Source organism: Coenobita brevimanus, chromosome 52 (genome assembly GCF_032717465.1).
Source record: "Coenobita brevimanus isolate Jiangsu-jjx chromosome 52, ASM3271746v2, whole genome shotgun sequence".
Lineage (NCBI taxonomy): Eukaryota > Metazoa > Arthropoda > Malacostraca > Decapoda > Coenobitidae > Coenobita > Coenobita brevimanus.
Window position 1 is genome coordinate 3,826,474 of NC_137005.1, and position 19,451 is coordinate 3,845,924.

Consider the following 19,451-nt stretch of genomic DNA (forward strand, 5'->3'; position numbering starts at 1 on the left):
ATTCGTAAAACCGAACCAGCAACAAAATTTCCGCTCAACGTTGCATCGTGTATATACAACAGGTCTGAAATATTACCCTCCCTTTCCACATACCACCTGTTTCATTCATCTATGCAGCTCTTAGTTTTACTCCTCCCATTTACCCGTTTCATGTAGAGGATGTCCCAAACTGAACTAATTTTAGGTGATTATTGGGCTGATTTAGAGTAAAGAGTTGGTATTTCAAAATGAATCAGTTGGATTTCACTGGATTATAAGGGACACCATTTCTGCTCGTAATATCATGTTACTCTAGCTCTATAGCGGCTGAGAATTCGAGTTATGTTGATCTCATTCTAATACACATACTGGCCCCTATTCTCGTCGGATAAGGTCCTAGCCCCTCTTCCGCAGCGATTTATTTTTGGGTGCAGTTAATTAAGATCCATGTGCATGTTATCTGTGCAGAGTATGTCGGTATCAGAATGATTTATGTAACACGGAGTAGGACAGTAAGGTGTAATAAGCAAAATAAGTCGCTTAGGAGAAGGTGTTAGGGAGCTTCCTTAGTTAAAGAGAATACGAGTCACTGTGCTGTAGTTCTTTTACTTTAATTTGGCCTAAAATTGCCATCTTTCCATCTTGAATGCAGAGTTCCAACAATAGAGTAACACTAGAATATAATGCTCGTCACAAAGAGGTGCTATGAAGAGGACATGGAGTCACAGCATTCGCCCTTTCTGCCTTTGAGCTTCGTGAAACTGGTGGGTTAAGTACGAAAATCTGGGCCAAGTTAAAGTGAAAGGATTAAGACACTCAACCATCCAGCTTAGGGGTCCGGGGCCAGGCATGTACGGGAAGCATAACTAGTCGCACACCCTTGCTTGAGTGTCATTATAGTTGCAGTGAACCCCAAACAACCCCCGGATTTACGGTCTTATGGGTTACATCCCGTTGGAGCACCTTAATCCAGGCGTATATTTGAGTATATGGTTACCACTCAGCGTAAATGGTTTCCTAGGTTACTGGAATCCATTTGGCATGCCACGCAGTGTAGAGTAACCTGAAGGTAGAAGTTAGTTGGATGGTAGGCGCCCCCTATTTACCACTAGGGCGCCCCTCGTTATGTCCACCGATATCAAACTGTACAGGTTATTCATATTTCCAAAACGTTATGCAGCTTCAACTTGTACAAGGACGAGAAATTTCCCTTTGGTTTGGAGTTCGTCTACCAAAGAGCCATTTTTTTTCCCACTTTTTCCCTCTTAATAGCCTAACCATACTTCTATAAACCCGTTCAGCTCGATTTTAAACACACGAAGAATTTTCCCTTGTTTATTTCCTCAGCTTTAACTTTCTTAGATGTCAAAAGACCAAGTTACAGCGCCAAGTTACTCTACCTCCCTCCCCACCCCTGGGTCAATTTTACCCACCCCACCCATATTTTGTCTTTTTTTTTGGGGGGGAGGGGGGATAATGGCAGTCTCTCTATAAATTTATTCAGTTTCATCTTAAACATTTCTCCCAGTTTATTTTTGTTTGTGGTGTGCTTCCGCAATAACAAAAAGCCTTCTATTTCGCCAATATATTTCGTATTTTGTACGTAATTACAGATAAAACAAACCACGTACGTATACTATTCTCCCCACATCCGCCCCTCTCCCCCATGCGGTGAGGTCGGTTCGTCAGTGCTAGTTTCCTCGATATCAAAAGATCCCGCATATTTTCTTCACCCCACGGCAGCCACCAGGCAACACGGGACGGGGGAGGTCACACGCGGGCGTTTGATGATCGGAAATAACTGTCGATATGTTATAGGAAAGCCAATAACACTGACATGAAGCTTTCTCTTCCTCCGCCTCTTTCTGTCATCTCGGCCGCCGATCAAAGAATTCCTCCGCAAACGCCGACTCTGCCCAACTTCTGAAGACGTCGTATTCAGGAGTCCATTAATGTGAAGAGGTGAGGCAAGGAGGAAGATAGCAAGACGACTTAAATATAATCTTTATTAAAAATCAAAACGTAGCCTGGACGTATTCAGTTAACACCTCAGATTTTTTTTTTTTTTTTTATTTTTTTATTAGACGATTTTATTTATGTACAATCTTGTAAAAGTAAATCCATGGCATAATTTTGTCTTATTCGTAGTCTGTCAACCCTTTCATTGTGTATATTTTACTCGTATTCTTGGTATATCTGGATGTTTTTTTTCAGCTTAGGAGAGGCGTATCGATTGAAGGGAGTTATTTTTTATGCCTCTTTAACTCCTTCGCTAATGGAGCTCTACTACACTGAATTACAGCTCTCAGGCAGTTGAAGAATATAATGCATCCTATGTTCTTGCAGGAATTAGTGGACAAAATCAGTACATGATAGGGATGAAACAGCACCCTGGCACCACGGAAACACATCCAAAGTTAGTGGCGGTATAGAAGCGGAAGCCAGAGGAGGCGAGAAGAGTTATAATAGAGGGTCGTAGAGTTAGTGAGAAAATGTAGTCGAGGGAGTGTGAGATAGTAAGCAATATAGGAGAAGCAACTATGGTTTATAATACAGAAGTAAAGACATATACGAGATGCTGTAAAAGTATAAATATGATAGTGTATGACAAAGTTAGCGTAAGTAGTGGAGGATTGCAGTTTGTGATAAAGTGGAGAGTCAAGAAAGTGAGTGATACAGTAGGAAGTATGGAAAAAAGTCTGACTTGTAGTTAAAAAAAAAAAATGATTATGTACTGTAGAAGTGTAAGTAGAGGTTGTGGTGTGGGAGCGTAAAGCGGGGGAGGCGAGAAGAGTTAGTGTGAGTAGTGGAGGGTTGCAGCCGCGGCGGTAATGGCTGATTGGAACGATGGCTGAATTTATGGCTGATCTTGAGAATCGATGAAGACTAACACTGATTGGCGTAGGTGGGAGGCCGCATCGCATTCTCCTTCTCAACCTCAAGTGGATCGTCTCGTAACCGTGGGAGATTGTTCCTCACCCCACCAACGCGAGAGGCATTTTTGCAAGTACATTTAATCCGTTTACGTGTTTAGACATTTAGTTCGGTAACTTATTTTTAATCCGTTTAGGTATTTTTTTTTTTTCTGGCTACTTCCAGACGATTGTATTCAACTTGGACATCTAGGGTGGATTGCGTTAATGAAGACTGTATCTGACATTTCCAGTGCGAAAATTTGATTTAAGATCTATCCATCAGTGTATATGTATTTCCTGTCTATTTCTGTATCTATCCTTATCCCCCAGTCCTGTCTCTGTCTATATATACATCCTTCAGCCGTCTTCCTATACATCTGTCTACATCCCCCAGTAATTCCTCCTGTCTATCTGCATTCCCAGTTCCCCCTCCTGTTAAGCTGTCTGCCTTTCATATTCCCTTTTATTTATCTGTCTACATCACCAGTTCCTGACAGTCCTCCTATATTCCCAGTCCTTCTATATTCCCAGTCCTTCTATATTCCCAGTCCTTCTATATTCCCAGTCCTTCTATATTCCCAGTCCTCCTGTATTCCTAGTCCTCCATCTGTTAACCTCATTCAGTATCCCTTCCTGTTATCTTTTTTTTTTTCCGTCAATGTCAGTATTTATCTGTTTTTATCCACCTACTTATCTGCATCCTCATGACCCCCTCCTTTTTATCTATCGGCAGTACATCTTCATTACCCCCTCTTACCTAGTTCCACATCTCAGTACCCCTCTTATCCGTCTTCCTATCTGTCTATCTATTTGTCAGTACTCAATCTTCTAAGGACATAGTGATATGGCACTAGCAGTTTATAATACTTCACAATAGACGGGTTGAATTACACAGTTATGTCTCTGCTGGCAAATGTTTCCAGTCTGATAAGCGGACCATTTCTTCTTCCCCAGGATTTTTTAACATATAGGAAAATTGTTTTGCCCTGATGTAGAATACGATATAGAGTATTTACGTTAAGCAAATGGTTTGGATTAGTATTTTTTAAAACCCTTTTATGGATGAACAGTACAAGGTCTATTGTTCTTTGTTCAGGTCATACGAGTTAGCCAGAAGTCTAAGCATAGTTCTATACCATTTTCTTCTATAAATTTTGGTCTTGTAGAAGTAATTTCGTAATATTTCTTTCCTATAAAATTTCCATGATTGGATTTTCATACTGCTTTGTGGCCCTTCTCACCTTTTCCTCCCTGCTTTGCTTGAGGGTTTTGTGGATGGGGGAACATTCATACTTTAGATATCCTTTTCTTTACCTCCTAGAACAGTTATCACAGTCACAGCCTATTTTACAGTAAACGGCCTTGAAAGATGCAATAGGTCTGTTACTGTTTGTTTTTATTTTGTGCTGCTTTGTGCTCCCAGGTTTCTATACGCAAGTATCTCGATATTCCCACCCCCCAGTACCCTCTATCCCCCACCCCCCAGTACCCTCTGTCCCCAACCCTCGTGCCCCCCCTTCAATCCCCCCCCCCACTACGTCCCTTTACCCCCAGTACATCCTCAATCCTCCCACCCCACAGTACACCCTTACACCCTTCACTTCCCCTTCCTATACCCCTCCCTCCCCCCTAGCCGACCCATCACCTTTCTCATAAACCAACACACCTTTCACCACCTTGCTCGACCCTGCCATTCTTCTCTTTAGTCCCACATCCCTTAGTTCCCCCTTTCCCTCAGTTCCCCTCACGTAGTCCTTCCTTCCATAATTCCCCTTCCCCTAGTTCCCCCTCCCATAGTACCCCCTCCCCCCTTCTGTCGGTTTCTCTTTTAGTTCCCCTATCCGTCACCACCTCGTCCCCAGCCCCAGCCCCAGCCCCACCCCACCCCACCCCACCCCACCCCACCCCACCCCACCCCACCCCACCCCACCCCACCCCACCCCCATTCCCCTCTGTCCCCCCCACCCCGGGCCGACTCATCACGCATCCCATAACAAACACACCTTTCACCACCCTGCTCACCCCTGCCACTCCCCCACCCAAAAAAAGGAGTAGGATAAGTCTTTTATGTTTTATGGACCGGTCACCCGCCTCACTTACCTATGCTCCTTCCTCCTCCCTCCTTCCTTCATTCCTTTCCTCCCTCTTTCCTTCCCACCGTGCCTTCCTGTCTTCCCTGTCTTCATTATTTCCTTCCTTTCTTGCATCATTATCCTGATCCCTGCCCCCCCTCTTCCTTCCATTCTTTCCATTTTCCTTCCCTCTCGTGTTTTACCCAGTTCCTTTTCATCTGTTTCTATCCTCATTCCTTGCCTCCTTATTCAATACTGTCCAGTCACTCACTTCTGCTCCTCGTTATTTTCTTTATATTTCGTTGTTTTTGCTCTCCCGTTATTGTCTTTTCTTCATTCGTTATTTACTTCAAATATCTCATCATTCTCATCGTTGAAACTCAGTACATCTCCCTTTCTGCTTATTCACATCATCTCCATTCCCTTTTTTCTTCTTCCCTTTCTTCTTTTGTTAAGTTTTCGCCCTTGTTTCCTTCCTGCCCTTCGTTTATTCTCATTCATCATTGGCTTCATATTTTTTTATCCATCGGTTCTGTCTCCTGTGTGTTCTTTTTCCCATCCTTCCATTTTTCATTTGTTCTCAACCTCCTTTCCTTTATCCCCTTAAGCCTTATTCTCACTCGCCATGTCCTCATTTCTCTGATCATTTTCGTCCGGATTTTCTTCTTTTTTCTGTGCCTTTTCCTCTGCCTACGTAATAGCTGACCTTGCTTCCTTTCTTATCGTTGCTCTTACCCTCCTTTTCTTGTACTTCTTCTCTTAACCCCGTTCTTTATTCTCTTCATTTTTCTTCAGCTGTCCTTGGTCAGTTCTTCCTTGTTCCTGTACACTCAACCTTTCTCCCAATCTCCACCTTTCCCTTCCTTCCTTCCTTCCTTCCTTCCTTTGTTCATTTTCCTTCCTTTGTTCATTTTCCTTCCTTTCTTCCTTCCTTCCTTCCCTTTTTTTTTCCCTCCTTTCATCCTTCTTTCTTTTGCTCATATTTTTTCACTCTCTGTTTCTGTGACTATTTTTCTCATGTCTTTTTATTCATTTATTTGTTCCATATCGACTGTACCGTTCCCATCCTTCTTTCCTCGCTTTCGCCCCCAGTCCATCACTCACGTCATTTTTTTCTGGTGATTTTCTTTAGATTTCGATTTTTTCTGGCCCTTCAACTCACTTCTCGCTCGCTGATATCGCTTTTCGATCTCCTCGCTCTCTTCACGTTTCTTCGTCTCTTCTTTTGCTCTTCGACTCTCGTTTCTGAGTTATCTTTCTCTCTTCACCTTTGTATTATTTGTTACCCCCTCACTTCTCTTTCACTGCTCTTTCTCACCATTCCTTCTCCTTCTTCATATATTTGTCTTCTCGCTCTTACCCCATCCTTTCTTTTCCTCCCATCCCTCTTCTCTCATCCCCCACCTCGTTCTCCTTCTCTCCCATCTCCTCTTCTTTCTCTCCCATCTCCTCCTCTTTCGTCTTCCTCCTCCTCGTAACCCTCCTTGTGGCGTTGCTCTTTCTCTTATCGCCACAAAGTTAGTCAAGGCGTCTGTGTACTTCATCCTCACGTCTGGTTGTCGATCGTGAATCTCACAAAATTTCAACTTTACTCGTTCTGCTGTGTCTCTTTGTTTGCAGAGCTCTTTGTCTGCATCTCTCATCGTCTGTCTGGAATGCCTGTCACTCCTTCTCAGTGTCTTGGTGTTCTAAACTTCTATGCTTTGCTAAGAGTTGCCTTTAAAGTGTATTCCTTCTTGTTAGTTTCTTCATTATCCATTCTTACTTCGTCTCTTCTCACCACATCCTTTCTTTGTAACTATCACATTGTAGTTCATATTCTTCTCTTCATTATCCCCTCTTGCTTCTTCCCTCTTATCGTTACTCTTCGTTCTAAGTAGCTAGTCCTCAGTAAGTCTAATATCTTCGTTATCCCTCCTTCCTCTTATTACTCTTCATCCTAACCAGTCACTCCTCTTCTTCTCCTCCTTTACTTCGTCCCTCCTCTCATTACCATCCTTCCTAACTAGCTACTCCTCTCTCTTTCTCTTTTTCTTTCTCCTCCCCAGCAGCGCCGTCGCATCCCTCCTCTTTCCTGCTCCTTATCGAGAGTTTCTTCCCAATAAGTCTTCGCTGCCGGCCGTCACTCTGTTCCGACAATGGTCAGACATCTTCATCCAAGGCGAGGGGTGCCTTGGCGGGCGGTGGGGAGGGGGCAGGGGGAGAACCTAAGGCGTGGGCATACAAATGTTCGTTTTATGATAATTACTCGCCAAAGGGAAGTTCCGCAGAGCCCGTGGACGTCCTGATGTATGGGTCGTGTGTGAGAGCTCCCCGTCCAGGCCCCCTCCCCCCCTCCTCGAGATTTGAGGTCCTACATGGTCTGTATTTATGAAGGATCCCAACCAGTTTGCAGAATAAACAGGTGTCCATGTCCACTGATTATTGTAGCAGATGTTAACATTTTTTCCCTTTAACCTGTTCAGTATTTTTCCCTTCAACCTGTTAATTTTTTCCCCTTAATCTGTTCAGTACTGTGATTTTTAATTGTTTTATTGTATGAGTACCATATATTTGACAGATTAAGCCAACAAATGCTGTATTTATCCCTATTAGTTCGAGGAGAAGTTTATCCAGTGTTTAATTAATTCTTTTAGATATAGCAGGCATATGGTAGATTTGCGTCATAGGATTGAAAGATTTAATATTAATTTTGATTTGATTGCGAAGTATTTTTTTCTTTTTAGCTATTTATGGGGAGACCAGCGTATACACAAGTAATCTTAAGCTCAACTCGAGCTTAAGAGAGTTTATAAATTCGGCCACAGGGCTATTTCCACACGAGACATTTTGAGCGGCAGTTCCGAGTGTCTGTACAGTCGGAGTCAGAAGTATCATTCCCCTGCGTCTACTTCAACCTCAGGGCATTTCCGTCACTCTCCCCCCTGACACAGCGCTTCAAAGAGGGTCATCAGTGAGGAGACACACCCAGGCCTCCCTCAGGTTAGTAATATTAGCCAGCAGAGGGGAGTGAGTAACAGAGGACGTGAAATATTAGTCGAGTATTTTCTTTCTTCGTCTGTAACCTCGAGACAACGGCGTGGTCGGTCGGGGTGATATATTTTGACTTTCCGTGATTATCTGAGAGTTATAAGAAGTGCGACTTAATTCAAATCCATCCGGGATCTTTGAGCGTCCGAAAAAATTATACCTCTTTTGCATTTTAACGCTAATATTTTCCATCCCTTCCCAAAATGAGAATGGTGACTGACAGTGGGTAGTACAGGATGGGTAGTACAAAATGGGTAGTATATAATGGGTAGTACAGGATGGGTAGTACATAAGGGGTAGTATATAATGGGTAGTACAGGATGGGTAGTACAAAATGGGTAGTATATAATGGGTAGTATATAATGGGTAGTACATAAGGGGTAGTATATAATCGGTAGTACAGGATGGGTAGTACAAAATGGGTAGTATATAATGGGTAGTACAGGATGGGTAGTACATAAGGGGTAGTATATAATGGGTAGTACAGGATGGGTAGTACAAAATGGGTAGTACAGGATGGGTAGTGCAAAATGGGTAGTATATAATGGGTAGTACAGGATGGGTAGTACATACATCCCTAGCAGGACTTAACGATGGATTATTTATTGCAGCGTAAGCGATTTGTAACCTTATTTACTGGATTAACTTATTTTTTATTCAATTAGCCTATACCTTATTTAACGTGCATACCCCCGTGACACATTTACTAGATTAAAATTGTCGCTTCCTTGAACAGAACACTATACTCTTCTTACTCAAACTTGGCCTAAAGTTGCCATCTCCCCATCTTGAATGCCGTTTTACTACTAGATAAACAGTAGGATATTAAATTAGCCATAAAAAAAAAAACACGAATTAAAGGATGGTAAGCTGTAGTGTTGTTTCCCTCACTGAGCTACGTGGAATAAGCTGCAAAAGGGACGAACAAGTGGGCCAAGTTAGAGTAATAGGAGTATAGATTTGTTCCGGCCATGAGAGGGTGATAAATCGTATTGAAAGGTATCTGTATCTCCAAAATCTTTTCTCTGTCGGGAATGTACATGTGCAACCTTCATTTTACAGCAGTTAAATCGAACACCACAAGCCGCATCTGAGGCGAGGAAAATCTGGCGGTAACATTTTTTTTTTTTTTTAGAGGGGGGGGGGATGATCCTAACCCATTCGTACCGATGGATATTTTCACTATTTTCTTGTTGCCCTTGGACAATTTTCTTCAACTTAAGAGAGCCCTGTCACATTGCAGTGCTTCTTAAAGAACAAATATGCAGCTCCTCAGACTCGGAAAATTTCTCAAACTGAATAAAATTGTCTGGAAAGAGCGGAAATAATGTTAAAAATAGGTCATCGGGATTGAAGGCGTATTGTGTGGGGAGAGGGTACTAAATATAGTCGTCTGGCCGGGCAGCCAATAAAATGGTAAAGACTGCCTCCATGGTCTTCAGTAAGAGGTCTTTCCGTAGTATCCTTTTTTAAACAATCGTCTGGTAGGTGGAAGAATTAACCACAAACTCATGATCTGCCATTAAGCACTTTACTAACCCGTATAAAATCGTCTGGTGTCAAGAAGAATGAAATGAGTTAAAAGCGCCATCCTATCAACGCGTAAACAGTTAAAACTCCCGCACAAGGGTCCGCTCGGCACATACCTTATTTAGTCATTTGGATGGAGGTGTGGGGTGGAAGGCAGAGGTGCAGGTGGAGGTGGAGACTCGGTGGAGGGGCAAGATGGAAGTGGTGGAGGATAAGACGGAAGTGGAGGGGCGAAGTAGCGGTTGCGGTGGAGATGATTGGATTTGGAGGGAGGGGAAGGTGGAGATGGAGGGGCGAGGGTTGGGTGAAGGTGAAGAGAGAGAGGGCGATGATGGGACGAAATGCAGGTGGAAAACGTAGGGATGATATATATGGGTGGAGGTGGAGACAGGAGAGAGGTGGAGGTAGAGGTGACTTAGCGGGGTCGAGAGACAGGAGGGAGGTGGAGGGTGGAAGTGTAGGTGGGAGGGATGGAAGTGTGGGTGTTGGCAGGAGAGGGTCGGGGTGCGATGGGCCAAACACGCAAACTGACGCGAGAAAACATGGCAGTGTGAGGCGGGTCAAGGGGCGTAGGTCTCTGCCACAGGGTCACGGAGAGAGAGAGAGAGAGAGAGATTTTTTCCCGTTGGTTTTGTCTGCGTGTGTGTGAGGTAGTGGGGATTGATGTAGGCAAGAGGTACATGGGAATTGATATAATTTTTAATTTGAGGGGTGATTATGACTGTGGATGTGGGAGTGTATAGTTGGTGGGTGTCAGAGTGGATGCTAGTTTAGGTTTAGGGAAAGTGGGTGTGATGCTGTAGGCGCGAATATGGTTACATGACACTAGTAAGTAAGGAGAAAAAGGGTGTATGGAACATGTGTGAATATCTGGTGTAAGTGTGGGTGTGTGTGTGTGTGTATGTGCGTGTGTGTGTGTGGATTAAAGTAGTGAACAAAAGAGGCAAAAATAAAATTGAAAAGTTCACTGAAGCAAAGAGAAGCTTCTTTGTCACGTCTTGATGTCGAAAAAATGTCAAGCAATACGAATACCCCAAGAGGCTAGGGGCCAAGGTTGCGTGGGTAAAATTCGCAGATATACTTACCTACTTCCTGTCGTAAGGTTTGTTCCTTGAAGGAATCTGTAGAGGCAGTGGAAAGATTATGTACTTCCCATTCCTTGTCCTTGCAAAAAGAAAATTAACTTGCGACAGGGAATTGATATTAAGTTTAGTTTTATAATCTAGGCACTAACCAATAGTCGTTGTTTTCACCTGACGGAATTAGGCAACTCTCACACCATGAATATTAAGTCGTGGTGGCATGGCATTCGGCAAGCGTTGATTGTGAAGTAGGATTGAGTCTTCATGATTACCAGTCAATTTATCCTACAGTATGAACTACACTTGATCATATATTAAGCTGGAAGAGGTCAGGGATCTTTTGTCAGGTTAAAGCAAATGGATTGTAGTTGTGTCTATCAGATGTTAGCCTGTCATGTAATCCAGTGTGAGCTCTTGTGGATGAATTTGGGTGTGTGTGTCAGAATACGCGGTGCTCTTATGGTGCTCCAGGTATACAGGCGTACAATGTGAAAAAGGACTGGTAGTGTTAGATCTCTTGTCATTTCTTTGGTGTTGGAAAATCTCGAGTTTTTGTCTAAGGTAACTGTGTGTGTGTGTGTGTGTGTGTGTGTGTGTGTGTGTGTGTGACCTAAAGAATGTTTATTTGCATTTATTATTTGATTTTCTGGTAAATCGTTGAACTTTTCCTGTGACAGTATACTGGTTATGAAAGCAACTGGCAGTTTTTGTGATGTCGGAACTACACGGAAAATGAGTGTCACAGTTTGCCTCTAAGCAGATCTTGCAGAAGTCAGTGGACAAGATCAGTTGAGGATTTTGTGTTAGTAGGTTTCTTAATACCATGACTTACTCGCGTGTTAAAGTATGTACCTTTCACAGACGAGTCCCGGTCTAAACTCAGAAAAACTTCCTGGCGTCAGCAAGATTAGAACAAATTTTCTATCATCGTCCGAGGGATGTTTTGACTTTTTATTTTTTTCTTTAATCTGTAGACGAGAAACAACTCTTTCCCTCCCCTCCTCTCCCCTCCCCATTCCCCTTTCCTTTTCCTCTCGTCCCCGTTCCCCTTTTCTCTCCTCCCCGTTCCTCTCCTTTCCTTTCCTGCATATATCCCTTTCCTACTTATTTCCCTTTCCTTTCCTCCTTATTTCCATCTCCTCCCTTTCCTTCTTATATCCCTTTCCTTTCCTCCTTATATCCCTCTCCTTTCCTCCTTATATCCCTCTCCTTTCCTCCTTATCTCCCTTTCCTTCCCTCTTTTTTCCCTTTCCCTGTCCTCCTTATTTCCTTTTCCTTTCCTCCTTATTTCCTTTTCCATTCCTTTCCTCCTTATTTCCTTTTCCTTTCCTTTCCTTTCCTCCTTATTTCCCTTTCCTTTCCTCCTTATTTCCCTTTCCTTTCCCCCTTATTTCCCTTTCCTTTCCCCCTTATTTCCCTTTCCTTTCTCCCTTATTTCCCTTTCCTTCCCCCCTTATTTCCCTTTTCTTTCCCCCTTATTTCCCTTTCCTTTCCCCCTTATTTCCCTTTCCTTTCCCCCTTATTTCTCTTTCCTTTCCTCCTTGTTTCCCTTTCCATTAAATCTTATTTCCCTTTCCTTTCCTCCTTATTTCCCTTTCCTTTCCTCCTTATTTCCCTTTCCTTTCCTCCTTATTTCCCTTTCCATTAAATCTTATTTCCCTTTCCTTTCCTCCTTATTTCCCTTACCTTTCCTCCTTTTTTCCCTTTCCTCCATATTTCCCTCTCCTTTCCTCATTATTCGCCTTTCCTTTCCTCATTATTCGCCTTTCCTTTTTCCTTATTTCCTTTTCCTTTCCTTATATCCATTTCCTCTTCTCCTTATTTCCATCTCCCCTACTCCTTATTTCCTTTTCCTCAACTCCTTATTTCCTATTCCTTTCCTCCTCAATTCCTTTTCCGTTCCTCCTTATTTCCTATTCCGTTCCTCCTTATTTCCTTTTCCGTTCCTCCATATTTCCTTTTCCGTTCCTTCTTATTTCTCGTTCCTCTCGTCCTTATTTCCATTTCCTCTAGTCCTTATTTCCTTTTCTTCTCGTCCTTATTTCCTTTTCTTCTCGTCCTTATTTCCTTTTCTTCTCGTCCTTATTTCCTTTTCCTCTCGTCCGTATTTCCTTTTCCTCTCGTCCGTATTTCCATTTCCTCTCGTTCTTATTCTCTTTCCTGTCGTCATTATTTCTTTTTCCTTTGCTCCCTATTTCCATTTCCTCTGCTCTTTATTTCCTTTTCCTCTCCTCCTTATTTCCTTTTCCTCTTCCCATTCCCTCCTCCTCTCTTCCCATTTCCCCTTTCCTCTCCTCCTATTTCCCCTTTCCTCTCCACCCATTTCCCCTTTCCTCTCCACCCATTTCCCCTTTCCTCTCCACCCATTTCCCCTTTCCTCTCCACCTATTTCCCCTTTCCTCTCCACTCATTTCTCCCTTCCTTTCCACGCATTGCTCCTTTCCTCTCCACTCATTTCCCCTTTCCTCTCCACCCATTTCCCCTTTCCTCTCCACCCATTTCCCCTTTCCTCTCCTCCTATTTCCCTTTCTTCTCCTCCCATTTCTCCTTTCCACTCTTCCCATTTTCCCTTTCCACTCTTCCCCTTTCCCCTTTCCACTCTTCCCCTTTCCCCTTTCCACTCTTCCCCTTTCCCCTTTCCACTCTTTTTCATTTCCCCTTTCCACTCTTCCCATTTCACCTTTCCACTCTTCCCATTTCCCCTTTCCATTCCTCCCATTTCCCCTTTCCTCCACTTGTATCCTTTGTCAGTTCTCTCCATCCATCTCTTGTCCCGCCTTCTCCCCTGTCCCCACCCATCATCTCCCCTCTTCTCCTCAGCATTGTCCCCTCCATTTCCTTTCTTCACTCGCCTCACCATTGTCTACGCTGTCTTTCTTTTCTCATCTTTCCCTCCCCACTCCATTATCCTCTAATTTCTTCCCTTTCCTCCCCTGATTTATTGTCTCCTTACCTTTCCTCTCTCCCACTCCTCACTCTCCCCCTTTGTCTTCTTTGTTTCCCATTTTCTTCCTCCATCATCCCCATTTCCCCCTCCCTCTTTCTCCCCTCTTCCATCTCCTCCCCTTGTCTCTTTCTGTGGTCACCCATTCTTTCCTCCCATCCTCTTACTTCTCCCCTATCTTCATCTTTGCCTCTCCTCTCCTTTTTCCCCCGTCTCCCCTGTTTTCAGCCATATTCTCCCCCTCCCCCCTCGCTCTTTTCTCCCCCTTCTACCCTCTCTTTCTCGTTTTGTCATATCCCCACCCATTTCCTTCCACACCCTTCTGTCTTGCTCCTCCAGAGTGTCATTACTCTCTTCTCCCCTTGTCACTTTTTCTCATGCTAACCTACCCCCTCTCCTTTTCCACAGTCATCCATTCTTTTCTCTACCCTGTCGTCCTACCCCCCCCCTCTCTCTCTCTCTCTCTCTCTCTCTCTCTCGCCTCCTCCTCCTCCTCCTCCTCCCTAGTCCATTACGGCGTGTCCAGTGAGAAACAGACGCGCCTCGCCCCTCCCACTCTCCCTCCGTCGATACCACCGTCTCCTAACTCCCTCCTAATGTCCCTCGACCCATGCTCACCCCTTGTCTCGGAACGGTCAAGTGGTTGGAGAGGTGATCTGCTATCTGAAAGGACGCGAGTTTGATTCTAAGCTGGGCCAGGGAACAATCTGATGATCTGAATGTCGTTATACTTTTTGATCTTCCTCATGACCGGTCGAAATGTCTGTTAACTCTAGCGTACATTCAGTATGGACGATGGTGGGTATTGGTGCCAAATTGGTGACACGGGGAGGTGTGTGGAGGACTGCTGTGCCTTTGGGGAACGGGCTATCCGATTTGTGCCCAGAATCGTACACTTAAAAAAGAATCTATAACACCCAGTCCCATTTTAATCTCTCTGAAATGTAGGGACCCACGGCTGTGCTACCTTGATCAAATACCAGTGCTGACTCTGATATCGATCCACTGCCGTCCGATAAACTTCAAGACAGTGAATGATGACTTTTGAAACTTAATGATATTGTCTTCGAAACCCAGCCAGCTTTTCAGAATTTTGTGTAAAGAGTTTCATTATATTCGACCAAAAAATGGAACGATATTTCTGACCGCAACTGTACATTTAAAGATAGATGACCAGATATTTTACCTTTTGTGACGTTACGTGATGGAAAAGCCTCCAGTCACCTCTTGGGGAATCAGATTTATGCAAAGCCGTCACTCCGAGCGGGGCATTCTAACCACTAACCCCTATTTTCTTTTTCTCTCTCTCTCTCCGGCGTGAACCTATCTATACCCCGGGTCGGGCCTATCGGGAGGAGCATCGTAACAACGTCATTCTCGCAGGAAACGGCTTCTTTTTACGGCCAATAACTCGCCTATCCACTGCATCTTTCATCACCCTTCCGTTAAAGCAACACCCCCATTGTTTTTATTGCCTAATTGCCAGGTGGTGGGCGAAGGTGGATCTTTTAACCCTTTCAGTGCGATGACGTACTCTGTATTTTATTCTTGGGCACGTATTCGCGTCGGTTAAGGAAGCTCCCCAACACCTTTTCCTAAGCGATTTATTTTGTTCATTGCACATTACTCTCCTCCTCTTGTGTTGCAGAGGAGAGCCATTCTCATCATAAATAACGTGCAAAAGGATGTTAACCGTCCATATCCTAAAATTAGTTGCTAAGGAAGAGGTGTTAGGGAACTTCCTAGTCCCGCAATTGCCAGATTATCTTAAGCTTCAGTGGCGGCATCTTGTAGTTCGAAAATAAAGCCCTACGGAAGATGTGTTGAGGAGCTTGCTTACCCGACAATACGAGCCTTGCAACTACCACCTGATCTTAAACTTCAGGGTAGACATCTTGAAGTGAAAGAGGTTAATGAAGACTATACATAACCTCATTAGTTAAAAAAAAAAAATGAATATAAAATAGTATGGAGATAGCAAGAATAAAATGCCATTGGACTGAAAACAACTCAGTTTTTACCTTCCCCATGCAAGGTGGTGGTGGTAGGGGGGGGGGAGTTTGATCTTACGCCCCTTCAGTCCTATGACCTTTTTACTTTAATCTTGCTGCCTTTAAACACTTGTACTGTACTCAGCTGGAAAAAGTCTCTTCAATTTAAGGGAGTACAGAAAGTTCAATAAAACTCCTTCAGTCCGAAAAATTACGCTAAAGCTAATCACAACTGACCACTTGCGAGTTTTGAGTTACAAGGAAAATAAAAAATCGACATTAATAATTTTTTTAGTACTGTATTAGCATAAATCGCTTTAAATATAGAAAAAAATCGGGTGGAAAACCATGACATAATTTGGCACACTTGCTGAAAAGATGTAGCAAGTAAATAAGGCAACTGTAATATCGAACACCTTTCATCTGTTCAGTGTTTGAGGAATTGCTTATTTTTTTTCGCTTTTTAAGGAGATATTCGTCTACTTAAAAAGCGATTTAATACTACGAACATTATCAGTGTCGGTATATGTACTTCATTGTAAGCCAGAACTTACAAGGGGTCAATATATTGCCATTTTGTGGTGGCAAGAGTTGTTGGCATGAAGGTGTGTCTTACCTCCCAGATTACAGTTACTTTAAGTGATGTTGTTTCCTCGATTAAAATCTCTCATGCCGTAACTTAACCTCACGGGCTTGTCTGATAACGTAATTTATATTGTATTCTTATAGCAGCTGATTTTATTCACATTGGGCAAGAACCCTAGTAGTAAAGGGGCCAATAAAATCTATCTTCAGCTCGAAAAGTCTCACCTAAACGGACAAAATTCCCCTGGAAATAGCAAGACTAAAGTGGAAAAAGTCTTCACCCGGTGGAGGTGGTTAAGAGCTTCACTAATCACAATGGGTGACTGATTAATCGGAAAGTAATTAAAACTGGAATAGCTCCTTATCGTGATTGGCTCCGGCTGGACACGGGGCGAATGAGACATCCGCGTGATTGGAGGTGAGATATGCCCCTTGATAAGCACTTTAAGATGATTGGCCAACTGATATTGCTGAAAATAGTCGTTATCATTACCATCTGCATGGTCATTGCCATCGTCATTACCGTAATTATTATTTTTTATCGTCGTCTTCGTCGGTGTTGTCATAGTCGTTCGTCGGTATTGTCGCTGTCATCGTTCTCATCGTCATCGCTGTCATCATTATTATATTTGTCATCATTATTATATATGTCGTCATTATCATTATCATCATCACTGCCGTCGTTGTCCTTGTCATTGTCGTCATCGTTATCAGTATCGTTATAACTCATCATTCAAACCCCTTTTCACGACGTAAAACCCGAGTGAGATAGGATCCAAGCACAAAGAAAGGAGAAAGTACGAAAGTGGGCGAGCTATCAACAGCATGCCCACTGGTGAAGCGGGGAAAATGGCAACCGTGTAAGCTGAGATATGGGCCTCGATAAGCACTTTAAGATGATTGGCCAAGTGATCGACAAGCAAGGGGCGGGCTGGCTTCGTGATTGGTGGAGAGCGCCGGCGACGTTGACAGACTCGTTTCGGAGGTCAGGTCAGGCCGGGGCATTGATAAGTTTTATGGCCCTGGCTGGCGGCCGAGCCATTGATTTCAGTGACATGGCTGAGTTGTGAGTCTCGGTTACTGCTGATGACCGAACCTTAAACTCGGGATCTGTAACAATCTTTCGTGAGCTGCGACCTAACCCAACTTTAAATTCTGGTTATGGAACAATCTTTCGTGAGCATCGACCGAACCTGCTTTTAAATTCTGGTTTTCCTGATCGTGGGCCTGCCATAGTTTCGGAACTATTAAAAAATCTATAGTGAGCTTAGACATGACCAGTCCATAATATTGATCTATGAGTGTTTTGTGAGCTTGGACTTAACAGGACCTTATAATCAAGATGCATAACAATCTTTCGTGAGATCAGACCCAAGCAGACCTTATCGATTTTTGTCTTTCGTGAGCTTGGATCTTACCAGACAAACTCGGGATCTATAGCAATCTTTCCTGACGTAACTAGACCTTAAACTTGATCTGGAAGTCTTTTGTTGACTTGGACTTAACTGGACCTTATACTGGGAATCTATAACAGTCTTTTGTGAGCTCGGAGCTTTGACCAGAGGCGCCTTCGTCCCTTCAATAACTATGCAGATTTCTTGCCCAGGGAGTTTGCAGCCACACTGAAGGGTTGTGGGATTTCTCAGGGGAGTTGGGGTAGAGGTGGAGGAAGGGGGGGATAATGGAGATGTGGGTGGGGATGGGAGCATTTCATGTAGCCCTCAGGAACACAAGCGCAATCCACGAGGAGGCTGGTGGGAGTGGGGGGAAAGAAAGATAGAGGGCGGGGATGAGTGTGAGGGGGAGGGGGGTAGACGGACGAGGGAAGGGGAGAGGTATTTGATGGAGCCCTCAGGAACACGATCACAACCCACAAGGAGGCCGATGGGCGGTACTGGCTCTTTCAGTTTGTGTTGGGGTCGGCCTTGTACCATGATCTTGTTGCTGAAAATAGTCATCGTCATCATCACGGTTACCATCACCATCATCGTCGTCTTCGTTATCGTCGTCATGGTCGTCGTCGTCGTCCTTCTCTCCACCTGTAGATAGGGTGTGGTAGGACCCCAAAACAAAAAAAAGTGTGGAAATCGTGAACCAGGAGGACGTGCCCACTGAAGTGAGGAAATAATAACTGGTAACGACCGTTTTCTTTGGTATATGAAAGTATGATAGTCGGTGAATTAGCTCTCGAAGCAAAATAAGGCCTACTAAGACGAGCTTGTAATGGTGACATAGTTAGGATGACGCCTAGTAGTTTTGTTTTTTAGGGATTCTCTAGTTTTCCCATCTGAAAGAAATTACTAGCACAATTTTGAAAATCTGTTGTGCCCTGATAACTAGGTATATCTTCAGTAGTTTGATTTTTTTTTTTCCATTAGTATAAGCGCAGTGTGTTTTGGTTTGTCGTAATTTGTATTTTGGAAAAATTAAATCCACAAATATCCTGTTCATATGTGGAGAGGGACGCCTTCATGTGATGGCATAGACTTAACTGGGCGGTTCAACTATAGTCGGACTCGCGCCCGTTTGCGGCTGTGGTGTGGCCCGCACCTGTGTACAATGGTGCCACGTTTCCCCAACTTGCGATGTGAAACGGAAGCTATTTATGTACAAGGCATCACAAATTCGATAAATTCAGATGAATAAAACTTACACTTGTGTATTTTGATGGATGAATCAACAGTAATCTTATTATGCCTAAAATATTTATACAGTATAACCTGGTTATACGAACGTCTCTCAGCAGCTTCCCTATCCCCAGGAAGACGGATGATGGGGTGCAGAAGGGTAACTTAAACCTGCAGTTCACCGGGTTCACGTCATAAATGAGCCTGGAGTCACAATAATATTGTCTGAAGTGGTTCATGTCTGTCTAAGTTGTTGTACCCTCCCAATAAACGCAAATTCAGTATGTGGTAAATTCTTCTATACACATAGGTCTGCCATAAAACTGATTTACAATACGCACATAACTGCTTACCTGTTCTTCGTTTTTCTCTTGACTCTAACATATTTGATACAAGTCTTTTCTGCTAGAAGTTATATCAGTTTCTCTATAATAATACCTACCTATTCTTGCATTACTGAATCTCTAGATTGTAGTTTTGCACGGCGGTATCAAAGTATCGTCCGTAGCCTTCATATTAGCTACAATTCTGCCATTCAGATGTGGAAGGAAAAGAATACTTTCTCATCAACCCAGTTGCATTGTTTTTACCTGCCTTTGTGTAGTACATACAAATGATACTTTAAAGATAAATTCACCTTTTGAAAAGATGTAAATTATGTAGATCTAAAGTTTTCTTGTTATGAATCGGCAGAGT